The following is a 13243-nucleotide window of genomic DNA, read 5'->3' as shown; positions in this document are numbered from 1 at the left end:
TTGCACTTGGATGTCACAATCTATCATCATAGTTCATTGTACAAACCCCATACTTGAACAAAATCTTTGCAACATAATTTCTTCCTTGCTTGCATGAGTGGCTACCATGTATTTTGCCTCTATAGTTGAGAGTGTCACTACAAACTGTCTCTTTCTCATCCAACTAAATGCTCCTCCAAATAGGTTAAACACATACCCACTCATAGATCTTCTTTGCTCCAGATCTCCAAACCAATCTGCATCAAAAAAGCCACAAATGTCCAAAAATTTGTCCAATCCTGGTATTCCTTTGTAGCACAAACCATAATCACTAGTGCCACATAAATACTTGAAAACCCACTTCATTGTTGTCCAATGCTCCTTCCCTGGTTTTGACATAAATTTGCTCAATACTCCCACTGCATCTACAATGTTTGGTCTGGTGCAAACCATTGCATACATCAGGATACCAATTTCACTCACATATGGAACACAAGAATGTCCTCTTCCTCTTCTTTTGTCTTAGGAAACTTTTCAGTAGATAAATTTACACCTACAGGAATAAGAACCTTCACTGGTTTACTATCCTGCATTTTAAACCTCTACAATATTGTCTTGACATACTTCCTCTGGTTTAACCAGAGCTTCCTCTTTTACCGATCTCATTAATTTCCATGCTCAAAATATAGTTTGCAACACCAAAATATTTCATGTCGAATTTGGAGGAAAATTGGGACTTCAAATCCTGGATAATTTCTTTGCCATTTCCAATGAGAAACAAATCATCCACATACAAGACCAAATAAATAACATGGTCACCAATTAATTTAAAATACACACAGTGACCCACTTTGCTTCTGTTGAATCTAAGTTCCCTTGTATATGTATCAAATTTTCAGATACCACATCTTTGGTGATTGTTTTAACCCATACAAAGAATTTTTTAACCCGCATACCAGTTCTTTTTTACCCTTCACCATAAAGTCTTCAGGTTGCTTCATGTAGATCTCTTCTTTCAGATCCCCTTGAATAAATGTTGTATTTGTTAGTTTTTGTAGCATCATATGTGTTCTAGCCATGAAATTTTGTGGAGAGGCTAAAATACATGAGATCTCCAAAACCCAGAAATCGTTTCGGGAAATTCCACCTAGAAATGACTTAATTAGATTATTAGTCATTTTTTTTAATATTTCCTAAGTCTAAATTTAGGGAATATGACTAATTAATCAGAATTAATTAAGTTAAGGTGTGAATGTTCTATAAACTCACATGGATCGAGAAGGAAATAATCTAGGCCATTGATTATGTTTTAATCTTGGTCGTTGGTTCTCTAACAGAATATTATAAGAATTCGATGGGTAGATGGAGAACACACAAATGCCGTTACTCAGTTGCCCAGGTAGATCAATTTTTTCAATGGATAAAGTTCAGTAGAGGAGATAGAACCAGAGGGTGAGTTGCAAGAGAGAGAGAGGGTATTAGTAGTTGTTCGGGAAGTGCAGAACGAATTCAGGAAGAGACAACTTGAGGAGAGACACAGTCCACTAGAGAAATGCGTAGTCACTATGTAGAGGGTGACACGAAGACACCATTGTATGGGCAGAGGGTCCATCTTGGGGTTAGGGAGTCACTGTGGAGAGTGAGAAAATTTTTACTAAATTTCTCTCATTATTTTTCCTCTGTTTTTCTCTCCGAATTCTTATACTTGAATTACTACTGAAAGATTAATAAAGAAACCCTCATCTGTTGCACCGGTTTTCCTGCATTGGGTTTTTCTAAGGACAATTGTCCAAAAATAACTGTGTCAATATCTTCATGTGTGTGCTAGAATTTCTCTAATTTTCCAGCATTTATTTTTCTTCCATAGTATTTGTTTTGGAAGACTACAGTCACAGAAAATTTTAAAGATAGAAATTTATCTTGAAGTTTAAAAACCTTGGCGAATATCGCATTCCATCACATGCAATCTATAAAATGTTTGACAATATTTTTATAAAAATATTCGAATTTCTAATAATTCTGTACTATCTCTATATAAAATTTTGGCGATTTTTAAGGTCAAATAATTTTATACTATAAAATTTGGGCGAATCATTTTTAGAAAAAATGGAAAATAACAAATCTTTTTTTTTGGAAAAACCATGGACAATTAGCCCACCTGTGAATATTAGCCCTTAAAATTTTCCTTGGTTGTAGTGTATATGTTTCAATATTTGTCGTAGGAAATTGCAAATAATTTGTTTAATTAATTTAACAAATAGAAGAAATATTATTAGTTGTTCCAGTAGAATTCCGGGATTCATAATTTTCACATGGTGTCAGAGCTTAGATAGAAGCCAGAGAGATCAATTGTCGAGAGGAGAAGGATCTTTGTAGCACTGTGTAAGAAGTTGCTCGAAACCCTAGAGGCTGTGTAGCCCCCTTAGCCAGAAGGGTCAGCTTTTGAGGAAAAGTCTATTTCTCTGAGAGAGTTGACAGAGAAATTATATTTTCCATATCGACGATTGTTAGAGGCAGAGGGAGCATCAATATTTCTTTGTAGAGTATATTTCCAAATGGGACGCAGTATTTTGTAGCAACAAAATCAGCGTTAGGAAGGAAAGGAGAAATAACACAGAAAATCATGGATAGAATCAACAACCAATAAGACTAAGGATTATCTTCCAGGTTGGAGGATGAGTTTGCATTCTTTCCAAGTTTGGAATCATTTGGTGTTTGATATATTGATAGTGGAGCTTCAACTCATATGATAGGAGTTAGAGAATATTTCTCTAGCTATCAGGAGGATCAGATGGACTTCCATATCATTATGTGAAACATAACTAAATGTACTCTGGTAGGGAGACGAATCATCAAGTTTCAGACAGAGACAGGAACCAGCACCAGCGCTACTAATGTATTGCATGTGCTAGGATTGGGTATGAACCTAATTTCAGTGTCCCAGTTACAGGACAAGGGGTACGATGTACACTTCGTGGGGAAGAAATTGTATGTCAAACACTCTAGTTGGAAGAAGGTGAGACAAATTGGAGCTTAGAGCAACAACTTATACAGGTTGCAGCTCGATTCTCCAATGGCACTGATAGACAGTGATAATAACAGTGAGAAGGAACTGAACAAACTATGGCACAAGAGGATGGGACATTTACACCATGGAGCACTTAGGATGCTTAGAGAAACTGTAATGGGAGTTCTAGTTCTCAGTACAGAGCAAAATGATGTGTGTAGAGGATACGTACTTGGGAAGTACGCAAAGGCATCATTTCCTAGAAGTGGCAACATAGCAAATGGCATGTTGCGATTGATACACTCAGATATTTGCAGCCCTATGACCACAGAGCTGTTAGCGGTGGTGAATATTTCATCACCTTTATTGATGATCATTCCAGGAATACCTAGATCTAATTCTTAAATACCAAAGATGAGTTCTTTGATTGGTTCAAATAGTTCAAGGTTCTCATAGAGAATGCGACAGGGAAAAAGATCAAGGTGCTACATTCAAATAGTGGTGTAGAATACACAGATAAATACTTGACAGACTTCTACATGAAGGAAGGCATCAAAAGAGAATGGATAGCTCCATATAATCCTATGAAGAATGGAGTAGTGGAGTGAAAGAAGAAAACCATAGTTGGGGCTGCAAACGCTATGTTGTATGACCAGGATTTTCCTAGATTTTTATGGGCAGAGGCATGCAACACAATGGTGTACATTCAAAACAGAACACCTCATAAAACATTGGAGATGAAAACGCTAGAGGGGGTCTTCACAGGAAATAAGCGTGAAGTAAGTCATTTGAGGATATTCGGGAGTGTGGCTTACTACCACATACCAGATGAAAAGTGTAGTAAATTGGATCAAATTGCAGATAAGGGGTTCCTCGTAGGATATAGTGAGACCTCAAAGCATACATGATCTACATTCCTAGCAGTAGGAAGATTGTAGTGAGGAAATATGTAAAGTTCATGGAAGACAGAGTTTTCAGAAGATCTTGAGAAATGCCTGCAGGTGATCAATCAACAGAAGTTTTGTTAGTCAAGCAGCAGGGACAACAAGTGGGACAAGAAGGAGGACAACCATGGGGATCATGTACAGTGACCAATAGCAGGAAAAAGAGGAGTTGATTGAAACTCCCACCACCAATGGTAGAGCCAGTAGGGAAGTGTGTAAGACCTAGAGGGATGCATAGGAGTTTGTCAGAGCTCCTAAGATAGACAAGAGATAGTAGGCAACCTGACAGGTATCAAGCTTTGGTAGCTCAAGTTACAGAACCCATGAGTTTTTAGGAAGTTGCACAACATCAGGTGTGGGTGGATGCCATGGTAGAAGAATATAGTTCTATCATGACATATGATGTTTGGGAGGTAGCGCCTAGACTAGAAGACAGATCGGTTGTAAGCTCTAGATGGATCTACAAGATCAAGTACGTTGCAGATGGCAGTGTAGAGAAGTACAAGGCTAGATTCATGGCAAAGGGGTATGCATAGAAGGAAGGGATAGATTATGAGAAGACCTTCTCCATAGTTTCCACATATGCCTTTATCAGATCCGTTATATCCCTAGCAACACAGTTGGGATTGGAGATTCACCAAATGGACATCAAGACAACATTCTTGAACGAGGTGATAGAAGAAGAGGTTTATATAGAGTAGCTTGAAGGCTTCGAAACTCATGAGAAGCACACTCATGTACGCAGGTTAAAGAAAGCCCTATACGAGCTCAAATAGGCACCCAGGGTGAGGTATGGTTTGATTGAAAGTTATGTACAGCAGTTGGGATTCATCAAGAGTGATGCAAATCCCAATCTCTAGTATTTAATGGTGGAGAATGAGCCTCTAATTCTGGTTTTGTACGTATATGACCTTATTTTGATAGGATCATCAGATCTCATAAAGGACTACAAAAGGAACCTTGCAACAGAATTTGACAGAAAGGATATGGGGTTGATGCATTATTTTCTAAGATTGGAAGTATGGTTAGAAGAATGGGGAGATCTTCCTTGGGAAAGGGAGATATGCTACAAATATTATGAAGAGATTCAAAATGCAGTATTTCTGAGCCATGACGATGCCCATGATCACAAATTAGAAAAATATAGATGCATTAGGGTACAAGGAAGTTGACCCCACCTTGTACAAACAGCTCATTAGATCGCTAATGTATTTGGTTAACACTAGGTTGGACATTTGTTTCACTCACTTCATGGTAGAACTGAAAAGGGTACATTGGGAAGTAGCTAGGCACATTATTATATATGTGCGTGGAACAATTGGATATGGGTTGAAATATACTAGAGGAGATGACATCATATTATGCGGATTCACAGATGCAAATTGGGCAGGTCGTTCAGTGGATAAGAAAAGTACCTCCGCATATTGCTTCAGTGTTGGATAAGGGATGGTCTCTTGGTGCTACAGGAAGTATAATTCAGTAGCACTAGGCTCAGCAAAAGATAAATATATGGCAGTGAGCACAACTACGAGAGAAGCTATATGGAATAGGAAGCTTCTCGTGAGTTTGTTCAGGAAGAAGATGGGAGAAATTGGTGTTTACCGTGATAATAAAAGTTGCATAAAACTCTATGAGAATCCAATATTTCATGATAGGTTGAAGCACATTGATATCAGATGTCATTTCATCAAAGACTGCGTTCAACATGGGGAAGTCCAGCTATAGTATGTTCACACATGAGATTAGGTGGTAGACATACTCACGAAAGCTCTAGGGAGAGCTAAGTTCATCCAGTTCAAGGAACATATGGGTATGGTGGAGAAACCATTTCAGTAGTAGAAAGAGATGGATTCTCAGTTGCAACAACAACATATGAGAGGGAGTTGCAATGTAGATGCAGTATTTAGCAGTAGTACAGTGGGGTCAACAACAACACAGATGCAACACATATCAGAGTTGCACAATAGTTGGTGGGCAGTAATAGCTAGAAATTAATAGCATGACAGGAGATGGTGCAGAGACAGTGTGTTGTAGCAGTAGTTGCAATGCTAGAACACTCTCCTCAGTAAGACAGAGTGTTATTTTTTGTAGCATCGGATGTGTTCTAGCCATGAAATTTTATGGAGAGGCTAAAATAGATGAGTTCTTCAAAACCTAGAAATCGTTTCTGGAAATTCCACCTAGAAATGGATTAATTAAATTATTAATCATTTTTTTAATATTTCCTAAGTCTAAACTTAGGGAATATGACTAGTTAATCAGAATTAATTAAGTTAAGGTGTGAATGTTCTAGAAACACACAGATCGATAGGGAAATAATTTGGGCCATCGATTATGTTTTAATCTTGGTCGTTGGTGCTCCAACAGAAGATTATAAGAAGAAGTTGATGGGTAGATGGAGAACACACAAGTGCAGTTACTCAGTTTCCTATCAGTTTGATTTTCATAGTGGATGAAGTTCAGCAGAGGAGATAGAGTCAGAGGGTGAGTTGCAAGAGAGGGAGAGAGAGAGAGGGTATCAATAGTGGTCCAGGAAGTGCAGGACGAATTCAGGAAGAGACAATGTGAGGAGAGAGGCAGTCCACTAGAGCATTGCGTAATGACTACGCAGATGGTGACGCAGAGACACCAACGTATGGGTAGAGGGTCCATCTCGAGGTTAGGGAGTCACTGTGGAGAGTGAGAAATTTGTTACTAAATTTATCTCTATATTTTTCCTTTGTTTTACTGTTTAAATTATTGTACTTGAAATATTGATGAAAGATTAATAAAGAAACCCTCATCTGCTAAACCGATTTTCCCACATTGGGTTTTTCTAGGAACAATTGTGCAAAAATAATTGTTTCAATATCTTTATGTGTGTGCTAGAATTTCTCTAATTTTCCAAAATTTATTTTTCTTCTGCAATATTTTTTGGTGAAGGTTGCAGTGTATATGTTTCAATATTTTTCGTAGGAAACTGCAACTAATTTGTTTAATTAATTTAACAAATAGAAGAAATATTATCAATAGCTGGATTAGGGTTCCGGGTTTCGTAACTTTCAGAGTCTTCACATCCATATGTTCTACCTCAAAATAAAAAGAAGCAACAACAAATAAAAGTAATATAATAGAAGCTAACTTGGAAACGTGAGAAAAAATATGACGAAAATCAATTCCTGACACTTGGGAATAACCTTGTGCTACCAACTGAGCTTTGTATTTCTCCACCCTACCTTATGCATTCATATTTTTCTTAAACACCCATTTCCTTCCAATGGGTTTCCTTCTGGCTGACAACTCCACCAGATCCCAAGGCTCATTTTTGTCCAAAGATGCCATTTCATCAACCATGGCCTCTTTTCAGAGTTTTCCATCCTCTGAATCTACTGCCTCCCTGACAATTCCAGGATCATCATTAGTAATAAATAAAGGAAAATTTGAACAGAAAGAAGACAAAATATACCTTCCTGGCTACCTTCTCTCTCGAACTGATGTTCTCAAAACTGGAGTTTGTGGCTCTTCGGTTTTTGATTCCTTTTTCTGTGATAGAGTCTAATTCTTCCTCCTTTAGCTCAAACTCTATCTTCTTAGGTTCCTTTGGTAGGACTTCATGTTTAACAACACCTTTCACCTCTCTAAACACCACATCTCAGTGGTAGACAACCTTCCTTGTTTTTGGGTTCCAGAGCTTATAAAGTTTTAAACCATCCTTATACCCAATAAAGATGCACTTTTCATATTTACTATCCAACTTGGTTTATCCTTTGGAACATGTACATATGAAACACAACCAAATACCCTTAGATGTGAAAGAGAGGGTTTCTTACTAGTCCATACCTCATGTGGAGTCTTATCCTCCAACGCTAATGAAGGTGATCTATTAATGGGGTAACATGCTATCTCCACCGCCTCTTCCCAGAATTCTTATCCTAACCCAGTACCACTGAGCATGCATCTTGCCTTTTCGAACAACGACTTGTTCATTCTTTCTACAACTCCATTTTTTTTAGGTGTGTATGGAGTATTATTCTATCGTGCTATACCACATTTCTTACACAACTCTTCAAATTCCTTCTTGCAGAACTCTCCAACAGTATATGTCCTCAAAACCTTGATCTTCTTCTCTATCTGATTTTCCACCAAAGCCTTAAATTCTTTAAACCTCTCAAATACTACACATTTCTTCATGAAGAAATATATCCATGTATTCCTTGAGAAGTAATCTATAAATGAGACATAGTACACAGACTTACCAAGTGATGGAACTGACACAGGTCCAAGCACATCAATGTACACAAGCTCTAATATCCCTTTCACCCTCTTAGCACCAGTGATCTGGAAATGAGATCTTAGACATTGATTAAGGTATTATAGACTCATGTACATGGATTTTCCTATATTACTTAGTGCAATGGATCAATAAGATTGCAAATAACATAGACAATGAAGCAGTTAAAGAAACATAATAGACACAAAAATATAATCAAGGAGTTCACCCAACACTCCTGGGCTATGTCTCCTGGTCTAGCCTTCAGTGGTGACCTCTCTATTATGTCTTCGAAAATAGAGTTTTACAAAAGTGAGCTCAATTTGAGTCTCACACAACAGATACAAAACAACAAGGCTTTACTTGGATCCCCCAAGTCTTTCTGAGTACACAGACTCTCCTCACTGACTCTCTATCTATATTTTCTCTCTGTCTCAGCACTTCTTGTCTCTATCGTCTGTCCCTTGTGGCTTTTAAGCCAATCGACACTGTCTGTTCGTTTCCTCTTCTGGGCTCTCTGGCTTCCTGGCCTCTGTATGCTCAATTCCCCTCTAAGCGTTAGCAATCATGGCATAACGTCTTCAGGGAAGGTGGCCACCTGTTCTGCAACGAAAGGGACCATCAGGCCTTTGAAATCCCCAAAAAAAGTGTTCTCTATTTACACAGAGAAATACACTAAAAGCACAGGAAAATTCACCAAACTACCATTTATCGGACTTCAAATATCCTTAAATCCACTCTATACTCCTATCAGGTCCACCTGTATATCGCTATCACATATCCACCGTTGATCTGAGTGATCTTGATCCAATGGTTGAGATCCATTTTGGGCGGCTCATGTGTATGGGGGTTGACCACCCGAAAAGGGTGGTTTTCTCTCTCCGGTGCCTAGCCACATGGCAGCCAGTGTATGGGCTCGGGCGGAGCCCAGAAAAAATCACTTACCGCCTACGGCCCACCCAAAATCCCGCTCGTTTCTTGGTTTCCCTTTGTATTTGAAAAATACATTAAAACACTGAAAATATCGTAAAATGGCTTTATGGCGGACTTGAAATAATTATGTAGTGGCATTTACAAACCCTTTTGGGTCTGGTTTCATCGCATTGGTGCATTCCCTTTGCTTTTCGTTTATTTAACGAAAATGCGAAAATACATAGAAAAATGTCGTTTTACGGAACTCAATATGTATTAAATTTGGTTCATAATTTCGTCGGGTCTGGCCATCGCATCGCATATATATATATATATATATATATATATATATATATATATATATATATATATATATACAGCCTCGCTCCTCTGTAATGCTCTAATGCGATATTGCGATGCGATTATATCACAATCGTATATCGCATAGTCCTTGAGCCGTTTATGAGCGCTCCCCTGTGGTTTACCGATGTGATATTGCGATTCAACTTGGGTCGTCGATCTGCGCACTTGATCGACAGTCCTTGTTGACCACGCTGATTGCTGTCGCAATACATCTGTGGTAGCCTCCGATAGCCTCTGAAAGCCTCCACCGATTGGATCTGGACCGTTGATTAGCCAGATCCGACGACTCCTGTGCAAAGTTGTTTAAACCATCGATACTATATTTTTCCACTATTTCTTCATGTTTTTTCACTCCCAATAGTGTAATTCGCCATTTCTAAGAGTTCTTCTTTTGCGATAATTTTGATCTTTAGAAGACTTAGAGGGTTTTCTAGGATCCATTTTGGATCACGCCTTCCCACTGAAAAGGCTTTTGGACCACCAAAAGCTGGTTTTCAAGCATCAATCAAGTGAGGATATAGCTTCCTCATTTTTCCAATCTCTATCCATCTTGCACTGCTTGGTTTTGAACCTTTGAGTATGATTCTAAGGTACTCAACATCCCCTCTGCACGTAGTTCTTACCTTCCTATCTAGAACTGTATCTTCCTACAACTCATTGAGATATTCAGGCAACAGATCATCAATAGAAGGCAACTGGCTTTGCTCTTCGAGGTCTTCAATCAATGAAGGTTCAAATAGTCTCAAGTTCTCTGCATTAACTACTGAATAGATATGCATGTAAGTTGGCAAATCAAGGCGAAAAGCGTTTTCACCATTTTTCTTAAGTATCTTGAAAGGCCCATACCTTATTGGCTTCAGCTTATTACCTTCACCTTGCATTCTGTCTTTACTGATGTACAACTAGACTTGATCACCAACTTGGAAGCTATGCTCAATTCGATGCTTATTATGCCTTGCCTTGTACTTAGTCTGGCTTCTCTCCAGTTGTTCCTGCAATGCCTGGTGAATTTCTTGGACATGTTCAATGAACTTGGTTGCTTTGTCCACATCACTGTGTCCATCAACTGCTATGTCTTTACTAAAGACAAAATCTAAGGGAGACCTTGGTGTAAAACCAAAACAAGTCTCAAAAGGAGATCTATGTGTAGAAGAGTGCTTGGCACGGTTGTAAGTATGTTGCACATAACACAAATGTTAATCCCAAAGCTTGGGATGCTTGCTGCAATAGCTCCTAAGCAACTGGATCATTGTCCTGTTGACCACCTCTGTTTGGCCATTTGTTTGTGGATGAAATGTTGTGCTTTTCTTCAATCTAGTGTCCATCAACTCCCATAGACTAGACCAAAACTTCTCAACAAATCGGGAATCTCGATCAGATGCAATAGAAGTGGGTAACTCAAAATGAACCCATACATGCTGAAAGAACAAATTTGCTATTTGTTCAACTGTAATCTGCTTGTTACAAGGTATTAAAATACACATTTTTCTGAACCTGTCCACAATAACATATAAATAATCATGACCTTTTCTAGATTTTGGCAATCCCCCAACAAAGTCCCTGGAAACACTTTCCAAAGGATGATAAGGAACTAGAAGTGGAGTGTACAAGCCTAGTTTTCTATTGCTGGACTTGCTTTTAGCACACATGGTACACCCTTTAATATATCTAGAAACTATTTCATGCATTCTTGGCCAATAACAGAATCTTTGCAGCTGTGCAACTGTTTTACTTACACTAAAATGACCTGATATTAGAGAAGTATGTGCTTCTCGGATTATGTTAACTCTTTCAGTTTGAGGAATGCATAACTTTCCCAAATGTTACAAGAGTTGGTCCTTAACATGATAATCCAATTCTTCTACTTGTTTGCCATGACTTAAAGTTGCATATACATCTTTAAAATCTACATCTTGAGCATATTGTTCAATGTAGCTTTCATGTAATACTGAGTTATGCTTAAGTATAGTAGATGCATTTATGATTGGTCTTGAAAACATATCTACAACCTTATTGTGTATGCCTTTCTTATATCTGATGACAAGATGAAACTCTTGTAGAAAACCCATCCACCTATAGTGTCTTGATTGCTTCAATTTAGTTTGTGAGTGCAAATATTGAAGTGGTTGATGATCTGTATGTATAACTGTTTCTTTGCCCATTAGGTCATGCTTCCACTTTTTCAAGGTAGTGCTAGTACTGGTGCTGTACTAATTTTTTCTTTCAAGGTGTCGAAGGCTTTCTACTATTTGCCTCCCCACTGAAACACCTTGTTCAATCCTGTTAAAGCATGTAAGGGAGCTGTAATCAAGGAAATGTTAGCAATAAAATTTCGCCAATATTGTGCTGCTCTTAGGAAGCTCCTAACTTCTATAGCAGATTTGGGTTTAGGCCAGTTCACAATGACTTCAACCTTAGAGGGATCTATCTTCAATTCACCACCCCCTACAATATGACCCAAATAATTTAAAGATGTTTTGCCAAATTCAAATTTTGATAACTTAACATAGAGATTTTCTCTTTACAAAACATCTAGAGTCTGCTTTACATGCTTCAAATGTTCTTCCCATGTTTTACTGAAAACAAGAATGTCATCTAAATATACAATTACAAAATCATCAATAAAATTTCTGAGTATATCATTCATAACTCTCATGAAAGTGGCAGGAGCATTAGTTTGGCCAGAAGTCATAACCAACCATTCATATAGCCCTTGCTTTGTTTTGAAAGTAGTCTTCCATGCATCTTGTTCCGCTACTCTGACCTGATGATAGCCACTACGCAATTCCAACTTGGAAAAGTAAACAACTTCTTTTAGTTGATCTAATAGATCATCAATGTGAGGGAGAGGATAACGATTCTTGATCATTATTTTATTCAGTGCTCTGTAATCAATGCACATCCTGCACGAACCATATTTCTTTCTCACCGACACAATTGGATATCCACATGGTGATGTGCTTGGTATGATGAACCCTTTATTGAGCAACTCCTGTACTTGCTTCTTGATATTTGCATTCTCTAAAGTAGATAACCTGTACATTCCGATGTTAAGCAATGGAGCATCTTGCTACAAATGAATATCATGTACTATTTCCATTTTGGGTGGCAGACCTTTAGGTTCTTGAAATATGATATCATATTATGAAACAAATTTATCTAAATCAGCTTTCTATTTAGCATCACAACCTTCAAATGTATTGGTTTTATCAGGGGTCTTTTCCTTTACAACCATTAGTAAAAATTGCTTGCATGAATTTACAATTCTTTTCATCTGCCCTAAGTTTATGAGAGTGTAGTTATTTTTGAGCTGATGAGCTCTTACAATATATTCTATTCCATCTTTTGTGAGTTGATACTTATTTTCAGTTCTATAGAAAATGGCTTTTCTATCATACAAGTAAGGATTTCTTAAAACAATACCACATATATCCAAGGGAACTATATCTAACTCAACCTCATCTACAAAAGTTGACCCAATAGAAAACCTAAGTTTACATTGTCTAGTCACTTGTAGCTTTGCTTTATCACATACCCAACCTAATGGATATGGCTTCTTGTGAGGTGTTGTTAGTAAGCCCAACTTCTTTACAATTGTTTCAGAAATCAAGTTTACTTGTGAACCACTATCAAATAAAGTATCAATTTTTTGATGCTTGGAAATAACTCTAATATGAAAAAGCTCATGTCTTTTCCTCTCATTATCTTCATGATCAATAGATTGTGTAGAATTACTTGTAGATGCTTCATAATTTTTACCTTTATACCTACGGCTGTGACTGTTGTTTC

Source organism: Pinus tabuliformis, chromosome 2_1, assembly GCF_031772625.1.
Source record: "Pinus tabuliformis cultivar Carrire ecotype Pingquan chromosome 2_1, CPIR1, whole genome shotgun sequence".
In the NCBI taxonomy this organism is placed as follows: Eukaryota; Viridiplantae; Streptophyta; class Pinopsida; order Pinales; family Pinaceae; genus Pinus; species Pinus tabuliformis.
Note: the sequence above shows the minus strand (reverse complement) of the source record.